General features: G+C 38.0%; 1 long non-coding RNA gene across 2 annotated transcripts in view; it reads right to left on the reverse strand.

The window, feature by feature from the left end:
- The window catches only part of LOC138147043 (uncharacterized), a 435949-nt gene that overhangs the window by 43863 nt on the left and 375059 nt on the right, over positions 1–17027 (reverse strand). The window contains exons 6-7 of one of the 2 annotated variants that reach the window (XR_011164697.1): positions 7571–7622; positions 6666–6691 (exon numbers count right to left, since the gene is read on the reverse strand). This is a non-coding gene — a long non-coding RNA (uncharacterized lncRNA). Of the gene's footprint in view, positions 1–6665; positions 6692–7503; positions 7623–17027 lie in introns of both variants that reach the window. The other variant, XR_011164690.1, reaches the window with a different exon arrangement.

The raw sequence follows: 17027 nt of genomic DNA on the forward strand, positions 1-17027 counted from the left end.
ACAGAGAAACAGATCAAGTAGACAGTTTCCAAACTGTCCAACCATTACATCCATACCAAATCAACATCTGGGTTTTTCAAAGCCAGGGGGCTCTCAACAACGGCTTCCCAGAGTTTCATCTGATCAAATCACAGAACACTTCTCAAAGTGAGCCCCCAAAACAAAGCTACACATCAGAGCTTATATAGCCTTCTCCAGGCTCAGAGAATGTAACAACCTTATTGACCCACTGGCCAATCAAAAAGTATCTAAAACAAGCCTCCCACCCCAGGCTCCAGGTGCACTTTAGCCTAGGGGCAGGGAAGATCTTTAAATTTGCATTTCCATTACACCTTGCTGCTAGGCATATGTTGTAAGGAGATCAACAATAAAAAACAAAGCTTCCATACACACAAAAATATTTATAGCAGAACTTTTTAGAATAGTAAAGAATTGGAAACAAATTATGAGAATGGTTAAATAAGTAGTAGTACATGAATATAACAGATCATTTTTGCTCTATAAATAAATGATGAATGAGATTAATATTGGAAAATATGGGAAAACTTTTATGAACCGATGCAAAAAACCAAGACAACATTATAAACCTAATTACAAACCTAAGCCTAAATAATATATGTGAAAAGAATAACAATAAAACAATTAAAACTGAATCCTGTGAAATTATAACTTAAAATTTTACTCTAAAGGAGAGATAAGAAGGCATCCCCCCCACCACCACTTCATAGAAGTGATAGACTACAAGTGTAGAACATGGCATAGACTGTCAGACTTTTTAAAATAGGTTTACTTAGTGTTATTATTGTGTTCAGTCATTTTAGTCATGTCCAACCCTTTGTGACCCCATTTGGGATTTTCTTGGCAAAGTCACTGGAGTGCTTTACCATTTCCTTCTCCAGCTCATTTTACAGATGAGAGAACTGAGACAAATAGGGGTTAAGTGACTTGCCCAAGGTCACACAGCTAGTAAGTATCCAAGGCCAGATTTGAATTTAGTATCCACTGTGCCATCTAACTCTACCTTTACTTAATGTTACTCAATTGTTGCCACTTTTTTTATATAGGAAATCTGATGTCCCTTATAACTACAAAGTGATACATTTCTATTCTTGGGACTGCATTTATAAATGATGAAGCAAACAAAGGATAACCAAAAAAAAATCCGTCATCCTTGGCTTAAAATAATGAATTCAAAATAAGGTAATATTGCCATTTCATTTTTAATTTAATAAAAGTGGAGTTTTAATTACTTTTTTAACTTAATAAAATTTTTAATTAGCTTAATTGAGTTTGAGCTCACTGTTTTTTAACTTAATTAAAGGGTTGCTGTTGTGTGTGTTTTTTTAAATTAGTTCAGGGATGTGTAAGGAACACTGAACCAAGAATTAAGAGACCTAGCTTCTATTCTTGGCTCTTCTATTGACCCATTGTGTGACCGTGGTCAAGTCACTTCTTTTATCTTGACATCTTCTCTTATCTATAAAAAAAGATGTTATTAAATTTTTTTCTGAGTTCCTTTCCAACTCTGAATCCATGATATTATAAGGGCCCAGACAATCCAGAATGAAATCTTCTATCTATTAGTGGAAATGCCATTAAAGATGGGCAGGAAATCCAAGTTTTGGTTCTTAATTTGCCATTAATTACATGTTGTTGTTCAATTGTTTCAGTAGTGTCTGACTCTTTGTGACCCCATTTGGGGTTTTCTTGGCAAAGACACTGGAATGGTTTGCCATTTCCTTCACCAGCTCATTTTCCAGAGGAGGGAAGTAAATGATTTGCCCAGGGTCACACAGCTAGTAAGTGTCTGAAGCCAGATTTGAACTCAGGAAGATGAGTCTTCCAGACTCCAGGCCCAGCACTCTCTACACTGTGCCACCTAGCTACTATTAACTATAAGATCATGGGCAAGTCCCTTCACTTCTTGAGACCTGTTTCTTCATTTATAAAATAAAAAAGTTGGACTAAATTATTTCTAAGGTCCCTTCTAAATTCCAACAATGATTTTCAAGTCTTATAATCTGTCTCCTGGTTAACTTCCATCCACTGGCTCTAGTTATACCCCCTGAAAGTTCACAATAATCATCTCTATTACTCTAATACTATTTCTCTCTTTATCCCCTTGATCCCTCACAATGCCTACAAATATTCTTGAGTTTCTCTGATCCTTTAAAAAATACACACACACACACACACATATATATATATATATATATATCTTACCCTACCATCCCTTCAAGCTCAGTAGCTATAATTTCCCTCCCTTTCTCAGTCAGATTCCTAGAAAATATCAACTGCCATATGACCTATACTTCCTCTCCTCTCACTCACTTTAAAAAAATGTATTTATTTACTTTTAGTTTACAATATTCAGTTCCACAATCCCTTGAGTTCCTAATTTTCTCACCCTTCCTTCCCACCATGGTGGCATGCAATCCAACATAGGTTCTACATATATCTTTGCATTAAACATTAGTCAAGTTATAAAGAAGAATTATAATCAATGGAGTAAACAACCTCTCACTCACTTTTTTTTTTTGCTTTTTGGAGAGGGCAATGCAGGGCAATTAGGGTTAAGTGACTTGCTGTAGCAGCAAGCACCCCAGTGTCCCCAGGGTGCCTGCTCAAACAGGTTCTTGGATCTGCTTTGTTAAAGGAAAGCAACTCAAAATGGGTTAACAAGCTTACTTTAATCAGTCAGCCATATATCATTTACCTTGTTCAGGAGAAAAGGTCAGCACCCTGAACCTCAAAGTATACAGGCATAATTATCAAGACAGAAACATCAAGTAGACAGATTTCCAAACTGTCCAACCATTACATCCATACCCAGTCAACATCTGGGTTTCCACATTCTGGGTTTTTCAAAGCCGGGGGACTCTCAACAACGGCTTCCCAGAATTCACATCAAATCACAGAACACTTCTCAAAGTGAGTCCCAAAACAAAGCTACACATCAGGGCTTATATAGCCTTCTCCTGGCTCAGAGAATGTAATAACCTTATTGACCCACTGGCCAATCAAAAAGTATCTACTGAAAAACAAGCCTCCCACCCCAGGCTCCAGGTGCACGTTAGCCTAGGGGCAGGGAAGATCTTTAAATCTGCATTTCCATTACACTTGCCCAAGGTCACAGGGCTACTAAGTGTTAAGTGTCTGAGGCTAGATTTGACCTCAGGTCCTCCTACTCCAGGGCCAGTGCTCTATTTACTGTGCCACCTCGATGCCCCCTCACTCACTTTTTAATCCTTTAGAGTGTGGCTTCCACTCTCATAACTCAACTGAAATGGTTCTTGACAGGGTTATCAGTTATCTCTTATTTGTCAAATATGATGGCCTTTTTTTAATCCCTCATTCTCATTGACCTATCTGCAGTATTTGACATTATTGTGTATCCCTTCCTTCCTTGACATTCTGTCCTCCCATAGTTCTAAGACATTTCCCTGTCCTGGCTCTTCTCTTACCTTCCTTGCCCTTCTTTCTCAGTTTCCTGTTCTAGATCACTTTCTCTGTCCCACCCTCTATGGCCAGGTATAACTGGACCTTCCTCTCCACATTCTCTTAATTATCAATCTCACCAGTTCCCACTGAGTTCAGTTATCATCACAATGCAAATCACTCCCAGTTTACATATTCAGTTTTAGTTGAGTTCCTAATCTCCAATCCCATTTCTCAACTGCCTATTAGACATTTTCAGTTTGACATCACATAGGGGTCTAAAACTCAACTTGTCCAAATGTACATTATTTTTCTTCCTGAACCTACCCTTTTTTCTAACATCCTTATTTCTGTTGAGGGCTTAGTCATCCTTGTAGTTCCCCAGGCAATTAGTGAAGAAGGTTTAATCCATGCTAGATACTGTGCATGCCAAGAAATACAAAAATACCATTCCTGCCCTCGAGGAGTTAACATTCTAATGAGGAGTACAACATGTAAATAACAAGGTATACATAAAATATGCAGTTTAAAGGAAAGATAATTTCAAAGAGAAGAGAGGAGCAGCAAGAAGGGAAGGAAAAGGGGGAAAGAAGGAACGAGGAAAGGTCTGTGGAGGGAAGTGGGATCTCATTAGAGTCTTAAAGAAAGCCAGAGAAACTAAGCATCACAGGAGGAGGGGGAAGATTTGATAACCAGTGAAAATGCACAGTCAGGATACAGAATGTCACAAATGAGAGACAGGTAGCAGACCAGCATGATCAGAGAACACACAAAGAGTTATAAAGTATAAGAAGCCTGCAAATGTAGAACAAGGCCAGGTCATGAGGGGCCTTACATAACAGTGAGTTTTATATTTGATCTCGGAGGAAATAAGGAGTCACTGAAGCTTACTAAGGGGGCGGGGGGTCTCCTGATCAGCCCTGAGGTTTAGTAAAATTACCCTGGCAGGAGAGGTTAGAATGGGGAGAGACTTGAGGCCTGGAGATTAGACAGAAATATATTACAATGGTCCTGTTCTATTCTCTTTCTTGTTGAGGAAAGAAGAATGTCCTGGGAGTTTACAGAAAATGGTCACTAGGAAATGGATTAGAAGATAAATTTGGATAGCATAACCACAATCTAGTAAGAATAATCCTCAAAAAAAATTAAATTAAATTAAAATAAATTAAAAATAAAAATAAAATTAAAAGAAATGAATAATCCTCATTTTGTCCCTCTCTTTCACCATCCACATCCAATCAATGGCAAGTTCTATCTCCACAACATCTCTTGCAGCCATCCCCTTTTTATCCACTGGCAGGGCTACCATCCTAGCTCAGGCCCTCATCACCTTTTGATCTCCTTATCTCCAATGTCTCCCATCTATCATCTGTCTTCCACATGGATGCCACAGTGATGTTCCTAAAGCACAGAACTGACGATGTCACTTACCTACTCAAGAAGCTCCAGTATTTCTCTATTATCTCTAACTCGGGTTGACCTTTCAAGACTCATACTCTATCTCTCCAAACTGCTTCCAAATTATCCATTCTCCCATACTTTATATTCCTCCATTGACCTACCTGCCATTTCCCCTAGATAACATTTCCATCTACTGCCTCTATACTTCTATACAGGCTGGCCGCCATACCTCTGTAATCTCAGCCAGATCTCTTTGCCAAGGAGAAATAGGTGCTGAGCATGGAATTCTGCTGGCCAGGACAGAAATCCCTTAGCTTATAAAAACCAATTGGGCTTAAGTGGGATTGTGTTCTAAAAGGGCAGCATTATTTTCCCCTCAACTTAAAAGAGAAATCTCATAGGAGCCAGGATGTGGTTGAAGAGTATTGATGAATACATTTGAAGAAGAGAGTATGGGCACACGATCTAGGTGAGCAAGAAGAGACACACAGGTATGATAACAGGTGTTTTGAGCAGTAACCAGGGTTCCACTGCTATTCCTTTCACTTCATCCAACCTAATGGAACAACAGCCTGAGGCCGTGTCTGGAGTGCTGATCATTGAAGAATGGTGACTAGACTGAGAAGAGCAGTTCTATCTCTTCTATCCCTCTGGATACTATCTTTCTATTATTGAAGTATAAGATTGGATTACATTTTTTTTGGCATTCAAAATAATATTGACTCTTACTGAGCTTATAGACAACCAAAACCTCAGAATTTTTTCAGATAGATTGCTTTCTAGTTATTCCTCCCCCATCCTGTACTTGTGCAATGAATTCCTTGAACCCACTTGCAGAACTTCTAGTTCATCATTTAATCTCCTTTTATTAGAGTTAGCCCATGATTCAAACCTGCCAGGATATTTTGGGGTCCTCGTTCTATCCCTTATAGCTTTGTATCATTTCCAAGCTTGAGGAGTGTGCCTGCATCTAAGTCCTAAACACAGCAAACAGAACAGAACCAAATACAGAGTCCTATGAGATTAGATTCCACTAGTGATATTGCTGTAGAGTGACATTTGGTTTTTGTCACTCCATTAGTTCTAAATCTACTGAACTGTGCTACTATTTTTCCTTCAAGTCCTCAAGGGTACAATCAGAAATTTGGTCAAATCCCTAACGGCATCTTATCAAATTCCCTGATCCACTAGTATGATAACAGTTGGAATAAAGTGGGGCTAAGAGGAATGAATTTAGTGTGACATGACAGGTTCTTCATGCTTACTCCATCTATGCTGGCTCTAGAGATGACTGTGTCCCTTTCTAAGTACTCCCAATACAAGAATTCTCCATGGAATTAACATCAAGCTCATTCATCTACATTTTGCTGAAGCACTTTCTTTGCCCCCTAAAACTTTGGGACTATCCGTGGCCATCTCTAGTCTCTCAACACTTGTTGTATTGTCTTGATTCCTGAAGTATCACTTGTCCCTTCGTGAAATAAAGGGTTTGGAAAAGAATACATATATTTTTGGAGCAGTTGGGAAGATCTGAAGTTTAGGGAAGGAATGGAGATATCTTTTACAACTCTATGCAGTAAAAACTCTTCAAGCAGTAACCTACTCTACCAAAAAGGAATGCCAACATCAGTGTGATCCTTTGGTAGTTTTGTTTTAATGGTAGGCTAGGGTATATCAGCCATGCTCTCCTTTGATCTATAAAGGATCACACTGGGTGTGCATTTTGTCTTAATGAGAGTCTTAGGGTCAGCAGCCTCAAATTAAAGTCTGACTCCAATAGCATTATTATTATTTCCCTCAACTGTCACCTTAGAAAAAACACTTACCCTCTGTGAGTTTTCCATTTCTTGATCTGTAAAGTGAGGATAATAATTATACTAGGGTTGTTTTTTTAATATCATAATATTTATAATAATTATACTAGGAAAACATTATGTAAACCTTAAAGTGTCACAAAATATGTTATTAATAATAATACAGCTTTTCTCCAGGCTCACCTAGAAGATCCCATATGAATTGTACCTCTAAACTTGGCTCTTTTTTTGCTTCTCCTGAATCTATCTTCTGAGTGTCCTCTCAGTTGCTGAACTCAGTTTGAGCATTTCTTCTGATGTCAATCTAACACTCTTACCTTATCTGTAAAATGGGGATTATAATACTTGCCTTCCTCACAGGGCTATCATGAAGGAAGTGCTTTGAAAACTGCAAAGTCCTATGTGAATATGAATTATCATTATCACAGCATCTAGCACAGTGCTATGATACAACAGGCACCCAATCAACTGTTGAAGACTTGAACTGAAATTGTCCAAGTTGGCTCAATTTTAAAAAGTCATAAATGGAATTTGGGCTTCAAGTTTGTGGTTCTCACCATTAGGCTTTCACATTAATTCAAAAATGTGTTATTTTATAAAAACCAAATTTTGCAGGCAGTATGTTTGCCTGTAATAGGGACTCACTGTAAGAGTTATTTTGGAAAAAGAAATTTGGAAACAGAACTTTGAAAAATTGTCAGCTGGGTATAAACAGTATTTTTTTCCTGGAATTTAATAAGGATTTTTTTTCACAAGACATAACCTCATCACATATGATAACTGACTAAAATGAACAGAAAACAACAACAAAACATCACACAGAATCCAAACAACTCCAAATACAACTCACAGTTGAAGAAGAAATCACCAACACAGAGAAATCCATTTAAGGAGCCAATGTCAATATCACAGCATACCTCTTTTGGGGAGAGGATGGTTTCCATTTACCGTCATTTCTTTACCACTCACCTGGGAAAAAAAAATAACATAACATAGCAGAGAGTTGAATTTTGAATCAGAAGACCTGGGTTCTAATCCGAGTCTGTTCTACTTACTACCTATGTGATTCTGGCAAATTATTTTACCTTTCTAGAGCTCAGTTTCCCTCTCTGTGAAATGTGGGGACTGACTTTCTAAGGTCCTTTTCACCTGCTAAATCTTATGATCTCTATATTATGATACAGGATTATGATACAATGAATTCATTAGATTCTCTAATCCAAGAGATGTGTAGTTCATTTCCAAACAAAATTATAATGCCAACAGATAGATCTCAAGTCTGATCATGACCATCTCAAAGCTGAAATTTGGTCTTTATCCTCCCTACATTTACCATTACTTCCCATGGCCTCCCAATAATTTTCTTTGCTAGGTGCTACGGCATATGCTGAAAATATGCTAAAGTCATATGCTGACTTTGTCCTAGATTCATTATTCTTCACTGAGTTTAAAAGACTTTGGCATCTCCTTCTATCTTTATCTTGCTTACATCACTAGAGAGAAGTCAACTTCTCTTGGCTTGCCAATTAACTCACATAATCCCTCCTCCACTTTTAAAGTAGATATCCCACTTTTGATAAGGGGATCAGGATAGATAAATTGTTCCCATCACCATACCCCACTGACAGGATGAGCCTGAGATTTGTAGCCAGCAACATGATCATTGGTCAATTGACCAGAGTCATTCAGGATCGGTCATATGCTGGAGCCAGTCCATACTGGCTTGCAAGAAAGAATTGTTAAATTTTCAATCTTAGCATTTACGCTTTGGAAATCAGCAAATGCTACAAATGATGGCTTCATTTATTGTTTTGTTGATTGTCTAGTTTTTATAAGGTGATGGAGAAAATGTTAATTCAAAAAAATAATATTTTAATTTTTTTTGAAGGGCAATTGGGGTTAAGTGACTTGCCCAAGGTCACATTGCTAGTTTGTGTGTGTGTGTGTGTGTGTGTGTGTGTGTGTGTGTTTTGCATTAAGTGTCTGAGGCTGGAACTTAAAAGTGTGTTTTGTACACTTTTTTTTATGGAGAGCTGATTGTCACACCACTGCTCAGGATACATACTTTAGATCATCTTTAAGAAAAAGCAAGTCAGGGGTAGCTAGGTAGAACTGTAAATAGAGCACCATCCCTGAAGTCCGGAGAACCTGAGTTCAAATTCGGCCTTAGTCAACCACTTGATACATTTACTAGCTGTGTGACCTTGGGCAAGTCACTTAACCCCAATTGCCTTGCCTTTCTCCCCACAAAACAACAACAACAAACAAACCAGAGAAAGCAAGTCTACTTAGTACAAGTTAATATGATACCTAGAACACCGGTCATCACTTCTTATATTAAGACCAATTACATAGAGACTATTATTTCCTCCTAATTTCCAATGAAGTTCAGGTGGTCTAATTCCAAGTAAATAGTGGTGCTTCACAGACTCATAGAATGTTAGAATTAAAAATACTTGTGAGAACAGCTAGTTGAATCACCTCCCTCATCTTGCAGATGAGGAAACTGATGCCTAGTTCAATTTTTTATTCAACATATATTTATTAAGCATCTACCATGTAGAAGATACTGTTCAAAGTACTAGGGATGTAAAGATAACAATGTAACAATCACTGTCCTCAGGGGATTTATGCTCTACCAACCCAGCACAAGAAAGTGGCTTACATAGCTCCCCGATAAGTAGCAGAGATGCGGACAGAATTCATATTTCCCTGCTCTGATTCTATATATCTTCCCATCACTACCCCAAAAGCATTTGTGCCAAGAAGTTAAGCTTAACCCTAGACACAGATAACTGAGAGAAACCAGGAATACAGGCTAAATCCAGCCAATGATGAATTTTTCTATTAATAAAAACTTCACTGAAACAATATTTAAAATGGTTTATCAAAACAAAGTTATAAAGTATTCTCACCTTTTAAATGAGTGCTAAGTTGCACTGTGGAAAGAGTTTTAGATTTGGAATTGGAAGAATTGGGTACAAATCTTGGCTCTTTCTTCTCCTACTACAGTGTATGACATAAATCACTTAGCATCTTTAGGCCTCAGTTTACTCATCTGTAAAATGAGGTAATTATATTGGATGACTTTTCAACACCCTTCTAGCTGTAACATTTTTTTCTTTTTTTTTTTTTGGAGGGGGGAGGGTAGGGCAATTGGGGTTAAGTGACTTGCCCAAGGTCACAAGGCTACTTTTTGTGTTGTGTCTGAGGTCGAATTTGAACTCAGGTCCTCCTGACTCCAGGGCCAGTGCTCTATTCACTGCACCACCTAGCCACCCCTAGCTCTAACATTTTAAAATTCTCTGATCCTGAAGAATCATCATCAGTTCCTACATCTTTACTTATAAGCTATCCTTTTATTTTGTATTCTTCAACTGATTGCCTGTCTATTTTTATTGCCTATGTCAAAGGAAATTCAGAAGCATTCCTCCACAATCAATCATGCTGTAAGCTCCTCAAGGGCAGGAATCATGTCTTACCTAACATCTCATCTCCTTAGGACCTTGCACACAGAGCAATGCTAAATAAATTTATTACATTTAATTATATTGGATTCTGTTATTCACTTGTTCTACTAAAAACTTTTCTGGGGGGTCTCTTTTCCTTCCCTGACCTAGATCTCCTTTTTAGATATATGTAAAGCCAACAATAATTTCTTTGCTTTGGAAGGAATAATGTTTATAAACTTAAAGGGGGTAAGGGACTACTTAAGATAATTTTCATAGTTCTTCCCAAACCACATCATGCAATTTGCATTAAATGAGTTCCTTATATCTAACTATAATTTCCTATCACAAGAAAATGGGGCAGCTAGGTGGGACAGTGAATAGAGTGCCAGACCTGGAGTCAGGAAGACTTTCTGAGTTTAAATCTAACCTCAGACACTTACTAGCAGTGTAACTCTGGGCAAGTCACTTAATCCTGTATACCTCAGTTTCCTCACCTGTAAAATGAGCCCTAGAAGGAAATGACAAACTACTCCAATATCTCTGCCAAGAAAACCCCAAAGTGGGTCACAAAGGGTTGAATATGACTAAAAACGACTGAGCATCAATAAATCACAAGAAATAGCCATGGTCTCAAATAGGAGTACCATTGACAAAAGAAATTCAAAGAATTAAAGTATAATGAAGAATATTAAGTTTAGAAGACCTAGTTTCTAATCCTGACTCTCCCACTTACCAGCTAAGTGACCTTAGACAATTACTTCTTCTCTCTGGGATTCAGTTTCCTCCTCAGAAAAATAAGGGGGTTGGAATAGATAATTTCTTCTGTCTCTTCTAGCTCTAATATTTTGTGATTCTGTGACTCTAGCATAGTAATTTCTTTGGCACTGATCTTTACTTAGACCTAGTAAGATATCTGGTTAACTCTAGAATAAAGGATTTTTTTAACCTATAAATGTGATTTTAAAAAATATTTTGAAAATTATATTTTAATATAATTGGTTTCCTTTGTAATCTTATCCAATTAACATTATATTTTGAGGATGTTTCTGCAGACTGCCAAAGGGTTCGGTGATACTGTAAAAAAAAGGGGGGGGAGGTGGAGTTAAAACATCTGCCCTAGAGCCATCTGCTATAAAATGTGGGTGTGATAGCAAAATACTGGAGAACAAACCAGAACTTTAGGGAAACATTTACAGCCACAATCATAGCCATAAACGCACACAGCTTCACATGGGCTTGTACTTATGCTCTTAAATCAGATAATTGCAAAATTCATACATCGCTAAAAAGGTTGTTTTTTTTATTTTGACAGAAACTAAAAGGTTTAAAAGAAACCTTCCACTTTTTGTTGTTGTTTAGCCATTTTCAAGTGTGTCTGATTCTTTGTTACCCCATTTGTGGTTTTCTTGGCTAAGATACCTGGGTGGTTTGCCATTTCCTTCTTCCATTTTACAGAGAAGGAAACTGAGGCAAATGGGGTGAAGTGACTTACCCAGGGTCATACAGCTAGTAAGTGCCTAAGACCAGATTTGAACTCAAGAAGCTGAGTCTCTCTGACTTCAGGCCTATCCACTGTACCACCTAGCTGCCCCTCCCCTTTTCTTTTTTTTAAATGGGAACGGAAAGATTATCTGCTTTATAAGAAAACATTCTGCTTGAGAGACCATAAATGAATTTCTTGCCCCCAGGTGCTTGCTCTGTAGTTCAGGCTCCCTGGGTTGGAGAGGGAGTTGTGAATTCAGGTCCATTTTCAGTGGGGGGAGAACCCATAACTGTGTAGTTTTCTAATGCTACTGTTAATTGGACTGGGGGGAAGCAGGGAACAATAAATAAAAAAAGCTTTTGTTTGAAAGTCTCAGCATATCCAGACAGATTTACAAAATATTTAAAACTATACATTTTATAAAGCCATTTAAAAAGTCAGTGTTAGCATTTGAACTTTTCTTTGGAGTAGATTGGCCTAGGAGGGAAAAATATATATTTGGCAAAATGCCCTGCAGGGCAACAGATTGCAGTTCAACTGATAGCAGCCCTAACTTGTTGAGACAGATGACAAAAGGAGTCTAAAAACTCTCCTCTGTTTCTACCCAGCCCCTAAGTCTCTGAAATGCCAATATAGGGACTATTAGTAAATGTACTTTGGCAGGCACGATGGTCGAGTAAACAAAATTTATTCTCAGGGCTCTCCTCTGCACCTTCCCACTCTGTGCCATTTGCCCTCTTAGTGGCTCCCTCTCCTTACTCCATAAATATTTAGTGCCCTTTAGGATCTTCACCCCCATCCCTCAGAGCAAAACCTGCTCTCAGAGCTCTTATTTGTGCTGAAGTACAAATGGCCCCATGTGCAGGGTGGTGACCACAGCTCCCAGTGAATCGGCATCTGCTGCTTCCTCACTTGCTTGTCACCATATAACTTTCAGATAGGTAAAAACGGTATGGATGATGTCTTTTGATTTGTGCATAAATTGGATTTAAGTGAGGCAGAGTTGCACACGGTTGTCAGCCTCACTTTTTTTTTTCAGAGGCATCACAGTCCAGTGGCAGAATAGAGTCAAGATGACTGGTGATGGACCAGGATGCAGCAGATGACCTTGGAGTCTTTGCTGCCTAACCAAGCTCTAAGCACTCCATAGCAGCTGCTTTAACCATCTTCCTGGTCTTTGGAACAAATTGTTCTCATCCACCCATTCTACCAGGAAAAATCATCATACACTTGGAGTATACACACACCCCCCCAACTCACCAAAGCATTTGAGACTCCTTGGTTACCCACAACCTGGTTGAGCCAATATGCCAAAATGGTTTACTGGTGACTGACCACTGTGCATGCAAAAGCTTCTTGGAGCCACAGGTGAGAACTGGGTGGATCAGGTAGACACCAAAGGTGGAAAACAGGCTTGTAAAAGGGTTCAGCAGCCCTCACACCAGAAACGCTAGTCTTCTCTGAGCATTCCCTACCAACCCAACCAACTAGATTCAAATAGTTTTTCCTCCCAAGGATATTAGCAACAGACAGTGCCAAAGGCATAGGGTCTTTCTAGTGACCCCAAATCCACCACATATGAAGTCACGATTCTATCTATACGCAAAGTCAAAGTGATTACTGTGAATAAACTGTTGATGGGTAACAGGGCTCATTTGACTTGGGCAAGTCATGGTTGGCCACTTTTTAATAGAGTGTCTATCTATTAATGGACAGTTTCCTCGTACAGGCAGTAGTGCCCCATGCTATTTACCTACCCCACAGGCTTGCTGAGAGGAATGCAATTAAAACTCTATATGAAAACAAGCCTTGAGTACCCAAAGGCACTGGGTGAGCATGCCTTTCACTTACACAGATCATAATCTCTGGTTGACTTCACAGAACAGGGGTCCATAAACTTATTTTTTAATAGTTTGAAAGAATTGGTTTCTTTTGCAATCCATTGTGTTTTGTTTAAAAACATTATTCTAAGAAGAGGTTTCGGGGGCTTCATAAAACTACCAAAGTGGTCCATGACAACAAACAGATTAAAAGTCCCCATAGGAGAGAGTTCTTGAGAACTATAATGGCTAAAAATTTCAATAGCCTGTGGCCAATCTAGTGATGAATTTCCCCTTATGTAGTTGGGATGGTTCTCAAATGGTGGATATATAGGGGCCCATTTTTGTTTTGTTTTGTTTTTTTGGAGGGGAGAATGTAGGGCAATTGGGGTTAAGTGACTTGCCCAAGGTCACACGGCTAGTTTTGTGTGTGTTAAGTGTCTGAGGTTGGATTTGAACTCAGGTCCTCCTGACTCCAAGGTCAGTGCTCTATTTACTGCGCCACTTAGCCGCCCCATAGGGGCCCATTTTGGGGGATCTATTCAGATGGTACTCAAACATTTCTAGCTTGGTAAAAACCTGCCATTGTTTGATCCTCTGGCATAGCATTTGAGGACCCAAGGTCACCTCCATTCTCTGATGGGAGGAGACTTCATTGGGGGATATCTTTATTACCACTGTTATCATCAATACCATTGGTTTTACTGTTATATGCTTCCACTAAATTCCTACTCGGATGCCTCACTGGGATAGGGAGCCTAAGTTCTTGAAAGTTGTCAAGAGCTCAAATTCTAAAAGGCACAGAAACTTTATACAATATATCTTCAAAGAGTCAGCCTCGCTAAGTCAAAAAAAGATTCATCAGTAAGATGCTGGCCAACAAGAAATGGATATTTTTGACTGTAGCCTTTCACAAAGACCATCTCCTAAGGGCAGAGAAGCTTTGTGATCTGTACCTGATGAAGGGCATAACCACCTTGATAAAAATCACATTCCTTGAAGAATGAAAATATATATACACAATGACTACAGATGGTATATAGGTTAATAATTGCAAGTAGGGACTATCAGAAAATGATTTCAGCAGGGCACTATTTATTATTATCTATCATTTTAAATAGTTTTTTAAATTTTAGTTCAAGTATCACTATCTGAAAAATATAATATGCATTTATTCCAGAAGTTTTAGCAAAGATTAAACCTCATTTAATAATTTCACATATTGACAGGTCTCATCAAAGCATAGGACTCACTTCAGTTAATTATTATATTCAATAAAACAAACTAGACATAACCATAATTCATTAATAGCTTATTCATGATGATAGATAAAAAGTCAGACTAGGACTTTAATCCCAGTATTTTAGCTTGCCCCGTGATTCAGAGATGAGGCTCTTGATTGCACTGCAGTTTAGATATGACCACGTACTTTATAATATAAAGACATTACTAGGAGTCATTCCCAGACTGTGAACATATGAAGACTGACCTCTGACTTAACAACTATCATGTCATTTTAAAGTAACTTTTGACAATTTTTGCTACTCTCTCAATCTTGTCTCTTCCCCATCTGGAATAGCAGGGAGGGAATCATTAACATAATAGGAAGGGGAAGGGAGGGCAGTTCTTCCATTCACTTGGGTTGCTCAATGACTTGGATGAGATGAGTCAACAACTCTATTCCTTTCACTAATGTAGAAGACCAAAAAGTGTTGCCATCTTCCCTGCCACTAACTCCTAAAGCCTTGCAGACCTTACCATCTGTCCTGACTCTACATACTGCAGTGCACCATAATGTCAAATGATTAACTTATATAATTTAATAACTCCTGGGCTTTTCCTTATACCCCACTAGTAAGAAAACCCTTAGCATTTCTAGGCCTTCCTAGGGCCCTTCAGTTGGACTTTATTTTATGTGTTTTTCCCCCATTGGATTGTGAATTCTTTGCTATTAGGAACTATTTTTATTTTTCTATTCATGATCCCAAGGTTTAGCACAGGACTTGGCACATAGTACTTAATACATGCTTTTTTTCTTTTATTCATTATTTCATTCCTCAAGGAAAATTGCTCTGTCTCTGAATGCCACATGTTAAATTTGTTAGGTTGCCAACATAGTAATTCAACAGAAGAGTTGTCCTGAAGTCTGTGGCTATTCCGTTTCACTCAAGGCTGTGCTTTTGTTCCTCCTTGGTCATAGAATATTATAAACCATTCATCAGTAATGGGCTTCCTGTTGATAATATTTAAATGGGCCATGTTTAAAGAAGTATATATCTCCCATAAGAGTTGTGGATCTCGGGTGACCTCTGAAACAATTCAGATAGGAGAAGAAAGAGACATGGAAACATGAAGTGATGCCTACTATGCCTACTAACAACAAATAGTTAAATTGCAAATATCTCCATTTTATAGATGAAGAAACTGAGGCTTACAGAAATTGAATGATTTGCCAAAGATCATAGTTAGTGAATTTCAAATTTAGGATCTGAATTTGAGTCTTCCTAACCCCAACCCCAACACTCTAATGACAGTGCTATTCTGCCTTCTAAGTAATGAACATAATTATGACCCCTTTGGAATGATTGTCAACTGAACCTGCAAATGACTTTGACTTTTCCTTTTCCCTCACATAGAACAAATCCTTATATGATTGTTCACAGAACTTCTGCCTGAAAAGAGAAGGGTTAAGTTCCATTAATCCATTCCTAACTTGGGCACAGTTCTGAAAAATGCTGGTCCAGATGGTGAAATCTATCAAACTTTGAAAGAGCAACATACTAAAAAGCAGCAATAATTTTAGAACTATTTGAGACTAGTTTTTAAAAATTGAAAGTTTAATTAATATAACATATTAGTGTATACATGATCCAGAAGCAAGTGAACATAGAATAGTGTTAGATCAACCCAAGAATACAGACTATGCTGAAGTAAGGACTCCATGCTTAAAAAAAATGCTGGGAAAACTGAAAAGTTGTTTGGCAGAAACTACATTTAGACCAACAATTTATACCATATGCCACAACACACTGCAAATAGATATGTGACTTATAAAAGCTCACATCACTTTAAAAAATTAAGAGAAATGAAAAAACATACCTTATACAGCTATGGCTTGAGGGAAAAGTCATACCTAAACAAGGGGTAGACAAGAACTCTCTCAAATACTGTGTGTGTGTGTGTGTGTGTGTGTGTGTGTGTGTAAGAGACACAGAGACAGAGACAGAAATAGAGACAGAGACAGAGAAAGAATATCTCTCATTTTAGAGATTTGAGTATTGAGAAATGATCATAAAAGATAAAAATGGTGATTATGATTATATAAGAATGAAATGTTTGAACTCTTATGCTAACTAATATAATCATAGATGACCAAGAGAATCAATCGATCTAAGGTATAAAGGAGACAAATTTGGGAGGAGTTGTGCTTTGATCATCATTTTAGTGAGTAAGCCCATTTATCCAAGAAAATGGCAAACAAATCATAAAAGTTATATAGATTAGCCTATAACAAAGAATATACTAGAGTAAATTAACTCTTCAGAGATAGATGATAGATAGGTAGATAGATAGATAGATAGATAGATAGATAGATAGATAGATAGATAGATAGATAGAT

Source organism: Petaurus breviceps, unplaced genomic scaffold (genome assembly GCF_028583685.1).
Source record: "Petaurus breviceps papuanus isolate PSGF00001 unplaced genomic scaffold, PetGlider_PUasm1.0 140, whole genome shotgun sequence".
Lineage (NCBI taxonomy): Eukaryota > Metazoa > Chordata > Mammalia > Diprotodontia > Petauridae > Petaurus > Petaurus breviceps.